This window comes from Haliotis rubra, unplaced genomic scaffold, assembly GCF_003918875.1.
Source record: "Haliotis rubra isolate DU_JTF1 unplaced genomic scaffold, ASM391887v1 Scf65, whole genome shotgun sequence".
Classification (NCBI taxonomy): domain Eukaryota; kingdom Metazoa; phylum Mollusca; class Gastropoda; order Lepetellida; family Haliotidae; genus Haliotis; species Haliotis rubra.
This window is the reverse complement of record NW_025767357.1, coordinates 2,511,375-2,528,385: the sequence shown is the minus strand read 5'-3', so window position 1 is coordinate 2,528,385 and position 17,011 is coordinate 2,511,375.

The window sequence follows — 17,011 nt, the reverse complement described above, 5'->3', positions numbered from 1 at the left end:
AACATAAGCCATTGCGAATCTGGTAAGATCCCGATCTTATCTATACATACATTAAAAATCCAGACGTAATCTACAGTGGAATGGAAGTACAGTAAATTCGCATCACGGCGTCTCCGAAACTGATAGGATCAAATGACTTTATATAGCAATCGTCGCTGAGACGCTGCCTCCATTTTCAAAAATGCATGCATTGAATATGTCTCAACCTCGTGGAGATTAGGTTTGTCTATGTATGTAAAACTCTACGTACTGTAGATTCTACGATACTTTATCAAACTATCAAGTCGACCTGAATATGAATCCTTCCGAACGTTTTAGTATAACTCGGCTCATAATAAGATTACATCATGTGTCAGTTGTCGTTGTCATTTTGGTTTCCCGTCAGTGGGTGCAGGTCCGTTTATTTCCTATGAACAGCTACAGTTGCCCTGACAAGTGGTTTCCCATGCCATCTACATCTGCAGCCGCACATGCAGGACTCAGATTGAACTAAATTTGTACTTCATAAATATCAAGTAATAAATCCTTTCACGTCAGATGTTCAGCGTTAGTCAGCATGACAATGAAGTCCAGACGCATGTTTCAATCACGATCAAGACGTCTTAATCCGGAAAACTCTTTGGAATCCGTCTGGGCACCTAGGTTTGTAATTGAATATTTCAAGCGTTTGTGTATAGATGGGTCCCAAGCTCTCGATCTAGACACGGCATTAGATCTGTTATTCTAAAGTGGCGTTTTCAGCAAAATATTTTCTGTCGGACTTCTTGAAAAAGCATGCTGGAGACAACGCAGTTACCCCTGGGATATTTATTTTCACCTCTCCCCAGACCATTGTCCAGTATTGTGAAAGACTTGCATTGGTTTACGGATCAGAAATAGGTGACATGGATAAATCGTCAATGTGAATAGACAGGATTACAGGGAATACTGCAGCCGCGAAAGACATTATTGATACATGTCTTCTCAAAACAAATTCGTGAGACCCGCCGTAACGGCGCTCAGCTTTAACGTCTCACTCTCTAGGTGTCCATATCCGATGTGATGAAGGTCCACACCAACGGGACAATTCAATGTAAGCAATATCATAACTCTTCCCGTCTGTCCGCTATTTCAAAAGTATCTCTATAAATGTAAATCTAGAAGGTTTAGAACCATAGCACTAGAAACAAGTCTCCCAGTTGCCTACCTTCTCCTCTCCTTTCACGAAACGCCAATTTTTGCAATTGTGTAATGTGATTGTGTACAATATTTTCTACCCTACTTTACATACTTTACAATGGACAATCGGTTTGTCTCGAAGACATATGCATCAGTTCGATATATGAGGAGGGCGAGAGATATCATTCCTTATATAAATTGGATCTAGAAAATTGAAATGTTTATTCTTTTTGTAATCACACTAACATCATGATTAATCGAAGTCGAACGCAGCAATCACACTGATGTAATTTCAAGTTTTAAATAAACGTTCGTTTACCTTAAAAAGGAATTCTAAATACCGATCTGTACACATCAGAAAGATAGGCCATCCGACAGACCAGGTGATAGGAGTAGTTGATATATGTCCATTGTGTTGCTGTCACTGTCTACTGTTCTAAATCAGCACTTGCTGATATATAATTTACATTATACATCAGTTAAATCAATTCTCAATATCACTCTGAAAAATGCGTTGAAAAAATATAAGTTGTAAATGTTACAATGCAGGAGCTGAAAGTTATACTGGTACATAACAGGGGAAGAAAGTCATGTCATATAATTCAAATCCTTTACAGTCAAAAGGGAAACAGCATAAAGTACAGAAACAGAATAATCGAGTCTTGAGCAAATCAGCTTATCAATAAGCACCACAACTGATACACAATCGATCAAATTTAACATGAATCGGGATCTTTCAGGGAAATATTTGGCCGAATTAACCTGTTTTATTATTGTCTTAAGTATATATAAACCTCACCTATCTTTAGCACTTCAAATGGCTTCCCAGGGGTTATAGTAGCAATTCTTCATGTATCTTTATGAGAATCAAAATGAGATGATTATATTGAAAGTAGAATAGACTTCTTGGTCCTCAATGATGAACTATGTATTGGTTAGTACCTAGCATTATTTGTGTACAGCTGACAGTGTTTGCTTCAGAATATGTTAAGTATGTCACCTAAATGACACATAAGATCGTGCTTGGTCAGCAAAGGCAACTGCCTGTCAAGTACTCTCACTATAATCACTGTAGTGTTAATGCCACTGTCATTGTGATGGTGCCCTTTTTTAATAGTAATTGAATGAACAATATTCCAGCAATATCACTGCGGGGGACACCAGAAATGGGCTTCACACATTGTACCCATGTGGGGAATCGAACCCGGCGTTGGCGTGACGAGCCAAAGTTTTAACCACTAGGCTACCCCACCGCCCCCTTTTTCACAGTATAATTGCAAGTAGCATTGTCGAAATCTGACTATTCGTTAGGCTCTAATATGGTTGTGCCGAAGACCCGGGTTCGAATCCCCACATGGGTACAATGTGTGAAGCCTATTTCTGGTGTCCCCCGCCGTGATGTTGCTGGAATATTGCTAAAAGCGGCGTAAAACCAAACTCAGTCAGTCAGTCTAATATGTTTGTGAATTGTATTGCACAAACTCTCTCTTTTTGGGTGTAAAATGAAACAATATAGTAGTTTTATTATTGCACCTAGTTCATGGCAACAATGAATAAACCTGAATCTATACATTTAGTGTCAAACAATGTTTCTGGATTTAATCTGGTTGCTACTTTTTAGACAAACTCACAAAGGCAGCTTCACTAATTAAATGTTCGGAGAAAGTAAATATGCACGGTCAGTGTTTGTTTTTGTGATTCATCATTTCAGAAAAAGTATTAATTTTAGTGCCTGAATTTCCTCAGGAAACCTTCGTCCGTATTGAAAACAGGAAGTTTATGCCATGTCAACCATGTTAATTTCCTACCAGAACAATTGTGTTTGGCAAATATATTTATCAGTTGTGTTTTTCCCGGTTTACTGAGATGTGATTAAAAAAACTTTGTGGGAACTTTTGTAATAATTTGATTTCCCTTCGTTCGGTTTCCGATTCATGCCTCAAAGGACCTATCAAATTACATAGAAAAACAGAATTAGTCTCTATTATCTGCAAACGGATTCCATTGGAAGTAAAGGGCAAACCAGAGCATACGATTATGAAACGTTCTACTTCTACCTCCCTCATAGATAACTTACACATACATCTTCCTCTGAAAACGTACTGAGATTACCAGCTTTTGCTACGATATAAATCTTATAACAGATCTTACTGAAACAGCGAGCTACTTCCATCGTATGAATAGTGCATGTCATAAAATCTTTAAATCTTTCACGAATCGTGCATCGGGATGCTTGCAAGAACTGGTTTTATAATTAATGTTCTTAACCGAGTTTTGTGTCGTGATATTGCAAAGAGGCCCTAGGAGATTAACCTTAATGAAGATTATTAAAAATCATTATTTTATTAATTTTGGCTTTTCAGCGGTGAAAGATGGCCCTTGTCCTCAAGATGTGGTTTTATTGAATCTATTTTATCTCCGAGTGACGGGTTACAAGAACTGCCTGTGCACCGGCAGCAAAGACTTACTGATATCTTATTTCACAGTCAGTTAGCAAAAAGTCCAACTGCTGCCTCAGGCTATCATGTGTAAAGTTTAAACGTTCGTTGCTCCTTTCGTTTATTTGTTTATGATTTAAAATACATATTCCAGCAATATGGTGGCGATCTGCGAGTCTGGCAGATATGTTTTAAGTGAACATCTGTGAATAATTTCATCTCAAAATGTCCAGTCAACAACAACATCAGTGATGCAACAACGACATCAAACAAAGGAGGGGTCACTTGCAGTCAATATCGTGTGTGTCCAAGACACACATTTCCATTTGCAAAGGATAAGTTGAACCTGGATTCATCTGATAAAATGACATCTGGCCATGTCCTGTTGCCAAGATTGGCCCCATTTGCTGCCCATCGCTGTCTGGCAAGTCTGTGGCGATGCAATAAGGTTGGACCACGGTACGGGTGACGACACCGGATGTTGAAGGCAGCAAGGCGTCCTTGCACCTTTTGGGCGCTGAAATGACGTTGACTTGTCCCAATTGTCCTCCTTGCCTAATCATCAGCTGTTTGGAACCGATTTCGCAAGTGTGAAACTCGGATATTGTGGTTTTGTCGAGCTGTTATCACAGGTGGTGCACCAGGTCGCGGACGATCAGAAACACTTCCGGTAGCCCGAAAACGTTGTCTGAGTCGACTTACAGTGGATGGATGCACATTAAAGTGCCTGGCAATCATCACATCTTAAGCACCTTGGCTGACCATACCGATAACCTGATTCCTTTTGTCTTGTGTCAAGTGTGTCATTTTCTCAAAGTGATTGAGTTCCACAATTCCTTGTGCTTTTACAGGGCCTGCGTGCAGGTAATGCATGTGCACAACGTGTTTCATGAATGTGGTTGTGTTTACGAGAAATGTCAAAGGTTCAGTTTTAAGTATCAAAGTTCATGTGAGAGGAATGCTCCGGGACTCGAACTCGAAATGGGCCAGAATAACAGCCTTTTATCCCTACATCCTCTGTATCGCAGGAAAATTCTTCAATAGAACTTTTGTAAGTTTCAGGACAACAAATACCAATTGCGTTTTTAATGGCTTACAGTATATATTTTTCTTTGAAGAAATATGTGTTTTCTCTGAAAGAGGTCTGAAAACGCACATAACATATTCTGAACAGTGTATGGCCAAGTGGTAAGCTGTGATTGATGATCCAGTCTTTAACACTTGTACACTAAAGGCCACTGTAGCAAGGACGAGTGAGGATGTGGAGATGTTTACAAAGGACTGAGCACTATTATCAAGACAAAGTTCATGTTTTCCTAAATCCGTGTCTGGTCATTGCCAGTCATAATAAACACGGCTGTCGAACATTGCGTCAACTTATCCACTCAACGCCCATTTGATGGGACAATCGCCATAGTCTGTCCTTGTGATACTGGATACCTCCAAGTTGTTACTCTTCTCAGATTCCTTTTTGCAACGATACGGAAAGGCTTGGGGCCATAAAAGCCGTTTCTAATTCGCAGGGAATTAATACATAATAAAATGCGTGACACGTTCCACCTATAACACCGCTGGCTGCAGTACAAGGTCAGGGTTAGAATGCTTAAACAGATTTTCACCACTGATTCTGACAACATATAGTGTCTGTGGCAGGATAACTATCCATATATATCCCAATTTTCTATGAAATGTCTTCTTTCGTTCGCCTGTAAAATTCAAACGGACCATTCGAGGAAATAGTTATCGACATTCAGACAATACGCAGCAAATCTATTAGATCATACACAGGTATTCGATACAATTGATAATTTAGTATCACTTCTTGCACTGATGGACTGTTTTACTTCTAAAAGTATATGTGTATGGTAATATGCTTTTGCACAGTATGTTATAGTGGATGAAATGTTGCTTTCATTAAATTTTACTATAATTCATTATCACATTATATTTCTTAAACTGCTCTCTGAACATATTGCAAAACGCACGACATGCGAATCTGGACAATCACATACGTTTTGGAGATATAATTAATTGCTGAGCAGATACTTAATAGGCAAATACATAATAGTAACTTAGTGTTTGACAGGTTGGGTGAAATGTGGACGGCAGATCCACAAACTATGTACTCTTAAACATTTTTACTGAACATGGGTTTAAAGCAGTGTCTAATACTTGCAGGAAACTTTTAGTTGAACTGTGATCCTGCATGCGCAGTCGGTGACAGATGAGACAGAGAATGGCAAATAGTGAGTGAGTGAGTTTAGTTTTACGCCGCAATATTCCAGCTATATGGCATCGGTCTGTAAATAAACGAGCCCGGACCAGACAATCCATATGATGGCATGTGTCAACCAAGTCAGCGAGCCTGACCTCCCGATCCCGTTAGTCGCCTTTTACGACAAACATGAGTTACTGAAGACCAATTCTAACCCAAATCTTCACGGGTCTGAATAACAGATAGGAAACTGGGTGTGTCAATAAGTGTTAAGGGGGAAATCCTGTCATCCACCTGGCTCTAAAATAATCTATATTGTATAATCTGTATTGAATTCTATACATAATTAAAAATAGATTATCAATAAACCAACGCGCTAAGAACCTTTTCGAATTTGTCTTTTCGTTTACTCTAATGCCTTTGCAGTGATTAAGCTATGAAAACAAGACGTATCCTGCACATCCCATGCCAACATATAACTTTCTGTCCACATCTACTCTTCCACTGGCGCATAGTATCCGAGTAATTCCCTCTTCATTCTTCCAGCTTACAGGAGAATGCATTAATATTATGATGTACATCGTTCATCACTGACCTTTAATTAAAGACATTAAGTCCCACAATAGAGAGAAGATAAGTGGAGCGATCATGCTATTCATTTAGTTCAGATGATAAGACAGCTCTGCTGAAGGTCCTATATACATTTACAACTTGACCTTTGTTTTAGACAGTGCCGATGAAGATATGTTAATGATAGGAACATCTTTGTAATAAGTAATACTACTTTGAATCTCAACTGACTATTTTCAAGCCCTTCATACATATGTGAGTCTCATGCTTTTGACCTTTTCTCCATATCAGGCCTGCCATTTCAAATTGGAGTTTTCATCAGTCCTGTTTCTGTAAATGGTTATTACACTGACAACGCAAATAATGACAAAATATAGAATTCCATTTCTCTCAACATCCTTGACCATTTTCATGAAGGACTCGTACATGTATTTGTCAACCCGATGAAAGGTGGTGGAAATCTCACATCTGAATATAAAGTGTAACAAGTCATCGATACAGCAGCGAAATACATTTTCTTCTGCAAACAGATTTGTGAGAAGATACTTCATTGACCTCACTCGCCAGATGCCTGTATAATTTTACCTTTGTCATGCCACTCGTGCTTAGAAGTTGTTTGATCAAGGTTAGAACATTCAAGGCCTCAGTAAAGCTTTCAAGAAGTTTTATGGAGACATGTGGAGGAAATTTCAAAATTTGACGCATCGGTGACAAACATGATATCCGATGCAATTTACTATTTTGACTTATTCCGTACATTCCCGAGTTATTTCAGGTGAACAGACATAGCATATGTTCATGACGGGTGCCACCGGTAGGGACACCTGGTATCATCACTATTTCCTAGCGATTCATAAACACATGCTCTGTCATCATATCACATGGTGGCAATCACTAGATTGTCTGATTCAGACCCGATCTGTTCACAAACATCATACAGCTGTACAATCGACACTGCTTTTGGCACATATTTCTTAAGAATGTGGAAAGGGGTTTCTCGCTTCTATTTAGTGCAACAATAACTCCGCTTAATGTATTTGATAAATGAATAAACACAAATTTAAATATTGAACGTTATTCTGTTGGGGACATTAGCAATGCTGTCAAGCAAATATTTAATTGATGTTAACTTCATGCTACCGCGTTATGATTTGTTCTTACTCGCCTGTTGATGAAGAGAAGTACTGACATCATGATGGTATAACATAGCAGCAATTCTCAGGATAACTGAAAGTGACTTTTTTCGTATGAAAAATAACCGAAACCTTTACTGTGGCAAGTGACGTGTCCTTTGCCCATTCTGATGTTTAAGCAGTTGTGAAATTAGGATTTAGAGCACTACCATAATATCAACATTCGCATGGGCTTTCATCATTGGTCATTTAGCACTCTTTTCTTCAGCTACTTTGAAACATCTATGAATAAAATCAGTTTGGACATATATATTCTTTGGGCAGATAATATTATTTTCGTGTTAAATAATACGGTTCCAATTCTTATCAAGATGACAGAAAATTAGAGCAGTTACATTTGGATAACTAGCTAGCGGAGATTATTCCAACAACGCTTTTGCTTTGATCGTGTATTCAACACTATTCCCTTCATCTCAGAAAGGTTTAACCATCCGCTATTGACATTGGTTCGGGCCTTCATTTTCAATTAAGTTAACAAGCTATGACCTAACGGCTGTTCAAAGAGCCATGTCAAAACTCACACTAAAATTCTAGGGGCCTCATGCGGTACACAATCACCTGTGGCGCCAGTAAATATGCTGTCTCATTTCCAAATAGTATGGTATCATAATGGCGAGAAACACCTACGAAAGGAACCACACACTTTGGGGATAGCAATTTGGGGATCTTAAGCACAAAACGATAGGGCTCTCACGAGTCCAAAATGTGGGACTTGAGTACTCGAGGGGTCAGATCCGACTCGGACCCGAGTACCCGACAATTTGGATGCTTATCTAAAAGCAGCATTCAAGCATACACGTGGCTGTTCCACCTTCCAATCCACGAATAATGCAACATGTATATATGTGAAGTTAAACGTTCCTGAATAAAGCAATTGATGTTCAATTTCAATGGAAGTATCTATTACCTTTTTATGATTGCAAACAACATGTGAAGGCAGTGTAAGTGTCACTGTGACGCAGTTCTACGCGATCAATAATGTGATCAATATTCATGAGCTGGGCCGGTGATACCTTATTTTACTTGTAAATGCTGTAATATGATTGAAACCAATCAATGTACTTCTCTTCTCATATTAGCAACTTTTAAACATTCACCTGGAGGATAAGTGACATAATCAATTGACCTTTATCATGGTTAAATTGCGGCAAAACGTGCGCAAGCTGGAAGATATTTAGACAAAGCATTCATTCATTGATGCTGCATCGGATAATCTTGTAAAGATGGATCGACTAAGGAGCTTAAGAATGAAATATGTAAAACACGATTGGTGTTTATTTGAGACTTCTTATAGTGAAAACGTTTTGGTTTCAAACTAAAGACTAAGCATTTATTGAGTAACACTACACTGAAATTCTTCTTCCGAAACTCTACTGAACGGAGATCAATGGTATGTAAAGTGATTAAAACTTTAACTATTTTAGGATTTAGGTCTCCAAGTGTGAATGTTATTTTGAATGCTTATGTATGTGTTGATTGTTGAATATGTAACTGAAATACGCTGGATAAGAACGACTGAATATCTATGTAGAAAACAAGTTGAACAACAAGAGTGAAGACTAATTGTTTCCAATTGTTTGTTTAATGATTTTAATGCAAGAAGGCAAGAACACAAGGCCTGGTTTTAAAGAACATAGCTTATTACATTATCTTCATCTTTTAATGCGTCTCGTAGATTCTAGTTTAGGAATATGATTGCGTCTGCAGTCTCCTGACACAAGACAGCCCGTTGTTTAGTAATGGTGAGTCCGGCAGCAGAGAACGCGCGTTCAGATGGAACACTGGTTCCAGGTATACAGAGATACCTCTTGGCAAGTGGTGCTATACGTGGGAACAGGTTCTCATTCTCCCGCCACCAAGATAGCGATAGAGACTTCAAAGTAGACCTTTCTACGGTAGACGCCAGATGCCGTTGGAAATTCCTCACTACACAGAGCTTCTGTTGCTGAAACAAGAGATTTCAGTGCTATGGCAACCTGATCCACCAAAGTCCAGTGTTTGTCCTTTAAGTCTAGGTGTTTGTGTTTCTTGAGAAGGGAACCACAAAGCACTGCAACAATGTCACCATGCAAGAGGGACAGCCGGTCAAGCAGAAAGTGGACGGAATTCCGACGCGTCACAACATAGGTGATGACATGTTTGGGTTTTTTTCTGATGACTTTCGAGAAACTGTGTTGCCATTGTCGACTTTGCAAAGAAGGCCACAAGTGTGTGTGCATGCATTAGCATGTTTTCAATGCCAGGTACCTTGAACCCATCATTAACAGCAAATTGCAGTGTGTGGGCAAAACAGCGAACATGGGGATAGCCAGCCGTTTTGGCTGCAGCTGACATATTTGAAGCATTGTCAGTTGTAATGCCAGACACTGTTTAGATTTGCGGCAATATTTTCACCGGTGTGCCTCTCCTCTACACGTCGTGTTGCAAGAATGCATGACTTTAAATTCCAATCTGATAGGTAGTGGGCAATGACAGTGATATAGCCGTGAGGGGCTACGCTGGTCCACATGTCCGTAATTAGGGCAACGGCAGGTACTGTTTTGAGTACTGATATTATGTTCTCCTTGCAATCTTCATACGACTTCATGAGGTAGTTGTGAATTGTCGCGGCACATGGGACCTGGTAAATTGAGTTCAATGCTTCACAGAAAGCCCTGAAATGCTCCCCTTTAACAAGGCTTATTGGTCGCATATCTTGAACGCACGTAAGCATAGCTTTTTGTGTAATACCTTCTTGCGACTTTTGCTAAAAAAATTACCAAACTGCCCCAGCGTTGCTTGCTGAGCTGGTTTTCTGTCTACAGTGCTTATTTGCGGGTGCTTACAGGACAAATGCTTGCGCATGGAACTTGTTGCCACCTTCACTCTTCCCTTCTGCATTCAACATTTTCCGTTTTCCATTCTTTTAAAAAAGATGCTTGTAAAGCTTGCAAACAGCTCGTTAACTTGCAAACACTTCACGACAATTCCCAACAATAATATCACTGTACTTACTTTATAGCCTTCATTAAGTTGCACATTTAGGAAATACAAGCTGAGTTATCTCTCACATTGCTCTTTACATCGCGAATTTTATTGTGTGTTTTCAAATTTTATTGCGTGTGAAATGTAATTATGTTTCATTCTATGTCAGTATTGTCAAGTAGGGCTTCTAGATTGAATATAAAAGAAAAGGGTGAAACCATCAGGACTGAATGTTCCCCTGCGCGCTGTTATGTTATTATCTGTATTAATTTAGCACTACAAAACATTCAATTCATTCCATGCTCTGAACAGGCAACCCATCCTATCCTTGAATCCACATGGGATACTTTTTAGTATATGGTTATGTGGTACAATAATTCAATCCATCTCTTGGGCGACGTGTAAAATATGATCGTAAAATAGCTCGCGATTAATCACCAGAAAAACTCACTACTAGAGAGTTCTGTCTGAGTTTAATATGTTTGCGATGGCGGAATGCTGCTTGTAACTTACTGTGTAAAGCTGCCTCATACCGGGCATCACATTTGTATACTCAGCACTAGATTGTGAGCACATAAGGCATAGATCATAATTACCACATTAGTTCATGCATGTTAAATAGAGGGATCAATCCCTTAATAACCCTCACTTAGATAATAGAGATGTCTATGTCGTGAGTGAGTGAGTTTGGTTTTACGCCGCTTTTAGCAATATTCCAGCAATATCACGGCGGGGGACACCAGAAATGAGCTTCACACAATGTACCCATGTGGGGATTCGAACCCGGGTCTTCGGCGTGACGAGCGAACGCTTTAGCCACTAGGCTACCCCACCGCCCTAGATGTCTATGTACCGTTTATATGCCAGTATGTCATAGGATACTGACACGGTGTCATTTGTTTAATGGTGTAATGGGATGACATTTGTGTGTGATACGCCACTAGGAATACGTAGTGAACAGAGAAAGGAAGTAAGTCGAAAATTTAACTTTTGTTAACTGATCTCGATGTTATCTATACACAATCCTAACCAGATCAAGATAAAGTTGCAGAGCGTACATTAGTTTCCAGTAGCCCGAGCACTGAAAAGGTATTCAGAATCCATTTTCACATCACTGATGCCACAGCTAACCTTGTTACAGGGTTAACAGATGTGTAACAGAGTTTCCTTACCCTTGAGGGGGCGGTGGGGTAGCCTAATGGTTAAAGCGTTGGCTCGTCACGCCGAAGACCCGGGTTCGAATCCCCACATGGGTACAACGTGTGAAGCCCCTTTCTGGTCTCCCCCGCCGTGATGTTGCTGGAATATTGCTAAAAGCGGCGTAAAACCAAACTCAGTCCGTCAGTCAGTCCTTACCCTTGAGATACAGCACCATACGCAGAAGTTTGTGAATCTACAGGCTTTTGCGATAAACCTGAAACGATCATGCCTGGAAATCCTAAACCAGGTCAAGAGTCAGAAAATAAAGCATTGAAAGCATACCCCAAGATAAGACAAACACATACGACGGTTTTCACTCCGTGAGGGGATCAATGTTACATGCGGTTAATGAAGTCATCAACCAAAGCTATACACATGTTATTCGTTTACAAATTAGGTAGTTACTTTTAATTCCTTTACGAAGGAAACAATAAGCTTCAGTCATAAAGTCTGACATAATCATTAGTAAGACTTGCATGCCTACGGATTTACTTGCTCGTACCTATGTCACATGAATCCAAGCGAAATCAGATGACAGAATAAAACTTCCATCATGACTCATTGTAAAAGGCGATAACAAGTGGATAACTACCTACAGTCGAAACGAGCTCTTGTGCGCAAGAACCTGTGAAAGTCCGGGTTAGAATGAACCTTCAGTAACCCATGCTTGTCGTATGAGGCGACTAACGGGATCGGTTGGTCAGGCGTGCTGGCTTGGTTGACCCATGTCATCGGTTCCCAATTGCGCAGATCGATGTTCATGCTGTTGATAACTGGATTGTCTGGTCCAGACTCGATTATTTACAGACCGCCGCCATATAGCTGGAATATTGCTACACAACCTAAAACACAAGAGAGTTGCAGCGAAATGAATTATATCATTTCAGGTCTTCAGGAACCATTTGTCAGCAGTGATTGTACACATTGATATGATTAGATTCAGGGAATGATGTCTGGGGAAAGATGTTGGTGATTTGACTGAAATTCGCAACCACCTAAATGTTTTTAAACAGCTGTATCAATGACGTAATGACTACGTACACGGTGTACAGGCTCGGATTGATAAACGGGTTAGCAACCGTCGCTCAGACGGTCTCTACATTTTCAAATACAGTGAAACCTATCTAAACCGGCACCCCATGGGACCGACATAAAATGCGGATTTCGACAGGGTGCCGGATTAGACAGTCACGATCATTTTCGAACATGGCTGCCATTTACACTCCCTAGCCTCTTTATTCCTGATTATCTAGCGTGCCGAGAGGGGGTTTTGGATTAAGGGACCTTGATTGGACTGCTCATACCCATGCCGGCTTAGAGGGTTTGATTCACCGCACAATCACAACTTCCTGATTATCTTGCGTGACAAGAGGATCAATTAGTGTATTGGATTATGGGTCCTTGATTGGACTGCTCATACCCATGCCGGTTTAGATAATGTTAATTACAGTTACAATTAATGATCATAACATCGTTGTAAAATGGCGGGACCAAAAGTTTATGCCGGTTTTGACAGTGTGCCGGATTAGACAGGTGCCGGTGTTGGCAGGGTTCACTGTATACGTCTTAACATTGTGGAAATTATTTTTAGTTTAGTTTTGTTAGAAAAGACACTACGTGCTGTTCAATTTGTTATCAAACTATCAAGTTGACAAAAGTAGGAATCCTTCCGAACGTTTTAGTATCGGCTCATAATAAGCTTAAACATGTGTCAGTTATTGCTGTTTAGATTTCCCATCAGTAGGTGCTTTTCTTTGATGTCCGTTTATTCCCTGTCATCCACTACAGTTGTGCTGACAAGTAGTATCTAATTTCCTCTTCATTTTCAGCCTCACAGCAGATAGAACTAAGATTGAGCTAAATTTGTATTTCATTATTATCAAGTAATACATCCTTCAACTTAGATTTTCAACGTACGTCCTCACAATATGTAAGTCTAGACGCTTCTATCAGATTTTGCTTTTAATCCCCATCAAGATGTCTTAACGTCGGAAAACTCTTTGGAACCCGTCTGACCACCATGGATTCTAAATGAATATTTCAAGCGCTTGTGTATAGAGGATCCCAAGTTTTCAGGCAAGACACGGCATTAGATCTGTTATTCCAAAGTGGCGTTTTGAGCAAAATATTTTCTGTCCGACTTCTTGAAAAGACATCCCAATGACAACGCAATTACCCCTGGGATATTTATTTTCAGCTCTCTCTAGACCCTTGTCCAGTGTTGTGAAAGGCGTGCATTGGATAAATCGCCAGTGTGAATATATGGGATTACAGGGAATCACTACAGCCGCGAAAGACATTATTGATGCATGTCTTCTCAAAACAAATTCGCGAGACCACATCGTAACGGCCCTCAGCTTTATATATCTCACTGCCTTGGTGTCAATATCCAATGTGATGAAAGTGCACACCGACGAGAAAATTCAATGTAAGCAGTATCATCATTCTGCCGGTCGTTCCACTTTTTCCAAATATCTCTATAATAGAAAACCTTGAAACCTAAAGACTTTCCATTATTTATTTGTAGATAAGAACACTGGAAACAGTTTCCCAGTTGCATACACGTAGTTTCTCCTCTCCTTTCATGGAGCGCTTAATTTCAATAAATGTTTATTTACATTGAAAGGAAAGTATGATATTAAATATGTAATAGCTTTCTGTTTATCGAAATATGAAAGACGGTGAAATGTATACCTATTCGTGCTCTTGATGTTTTTGCCTGAAGACCGACCGGATGATAAAACAATGTAATATATGTTCACTGTGCTGCTAATACTACCTATATTGTCCACAAGAAAGGTAAACTGTCGGTCTTTATCATACATACATCGGAACATGTTGCATTTGGTTTCCTGAAGATGCAGTTGTGATGTCTCCAGTTTGCTTGCACATGGCCTATTCCATGTTAGATCTTTCTTATTTGATTGTCTAATATTAAGTAAGTTAAATGGGTTGAGGGAAACTCAAGATTTGCGATACAGGCATTGAAATATTTAAAGGAAAGTTGAAAAAACTCATGTTGTTGATTTTAGCTTTCTTGAACAAACCTAAAGAAATCAGACACAAAGCATGTACCAGCAAGAATAACATCATTACGAGACGACAACGATACTTATAAATATTTTTGTACTGATTTATCTGATGATGGTGACGTAGTTGATAGTGTTACTGTCACTGGATTCAGAACCATATCATCCAGATTACCAAATGACAGCTAAACGTTCACAGCTGAATAATAAGATTTATTTACAGCTGTTAAATATGTGAATGCTCAATCTGAACATAAACAGTATAATATATTTCCTGATTTCCTTTCCCACCTTTATAATATACTCATGCCAATAATGGTTGTAACCCCCTCCCCACCCCAACCCCCACACACCTTACACTCCCACCCACACCCCCTCTCCAATTAAAAAAATTGAAGGGGGTGACAACCATTATTGGCATGAGTATATCTCCTGCCAACACACAATTTCACTTGAAATCATAGAATTTTGTAATGTTCGTGCTACTAGAAAATACCATCAGCAGCACTCAACAAATCTGTGACACCACTTCTGATGGACAATGCTTGTAATCAGATGCTTTATCATTTTAAAGATGCACATTTATAATTTACTATGCTTTTTTTGTTGTTTTAAGAAATGCAAGTCCTTGCAATAGATTTCCTCTAATTGAGTGTCCTACTTCTACTTCTTCCCCATAAAACACTCTGAATTTATCAGTTCTGCCGTGATATGAATTAGGAAACGACATTATTGAAACAGCGAGATACGTCCTTCGCATGAATATTGCATGTCATAAATCTTCAAATATTTCAAGATTTTGGCAAGGGTATTAGCACTGCGGTTCAGGTTGCCAGGAAGATTTGGTTTTATTATAAATGCTCTCAGCCGAGGCCTGTGTTATAATGTTCCAAACTGGTCATAAGCCACTGACCTTAAAGAAGATTATTTATCAGTCGGTAGTTCATTATTGTTGCCTTTTTCAACAATGAAATCTAGACCAAATCCTCAAGACGTGGATATTATGAATGCAATGTATCTTCGAGTAACGGGTTACAAGCACTGCCTTGTCGGACCGATGTTTCCCTATTTCACAGCAACGTACCAAAAAACCAAACTGCCAATTTTGTTACGAATACACTTGAATTCACATGACCATAGTTGTTAAAACAACTGACACCAGATGCTGCGTTATCTTAACACATGACAAACGTTACTAATGTGAGTATTTTATTCTATCAAGTAAGGTACTGTAATGCCCCTCGTGTGTCCGGTAGCGTTATTCTACAACACCGATTGTAATGACGTACTACCGCTCACAAGATATTTTATAAGTATATATTCCAGCTGATGTGCATGAAAAGACAGTGGTAAATAATCAAATAAACATTGATATATTAGCATGCAACATGAGATATTACAGGGCGAATGGACTGACAACCTATGTATTTGAATTGATGAAACGTCAAATGAGTATTTTAGAGGTTTATAGCCAGCATATAATAGATCACGATGGGCAGTCACGCACCTTGCTGGCAGAAGAGAAACTTTTGCACACACTTGTGAATGAGTTAATTAAAACCGAAGTCTGCAGCATGGTTTGACGGGTGAATGTTCGCGTGTATATCTCCCGTGTCCCGTGTCCCCCCGTGTCTGAAGTGAAATTAGCTCAGTTCTTTACATCAAAGAATACGTATATTATAAATTGTCTTGCAAAATATCTTTTTTTTTGCCATGAAAAAACGAAATAAATTTCTTTCAGTCTTCGTACCCACAAATGTATAATTGTGCAGCTCTCATGATGTTGTACGGTGCTCTAATGATTGTATATTCTGTTCACCCGATGTATAATGGGCCTGTGGCCCCTTTACTGAATAAAACTCTCTCTCTCACTAGCTAGTTTTGTGGTATTTTTACTAGTCTATGGAAGACATACAGATCTGTCTGTCAACCACAAACTTTACGAGCATCTGTTGTGATGATTGATTCTGTTATCTCTCTATATATTTTCGACAACAATGTTTCCTTTCACCCCAATGCTTTGTTTAGCAATTATTGGAGACTGATTGGCCTCTGACTGACATATTTTTATTTCTATATATTTGTTTGCTTATTGCATAACATGGATATTCCAGCTATATAAAACCGGGCTGCAAATCAGGTCTGAACCCAGCAATCCAGTTACTGGCAACGCAGTAGCAATAACAAAACTGTACTATTTGATACCAAACTGTACCTTACCATACCATTCTAATCTCCACTTCG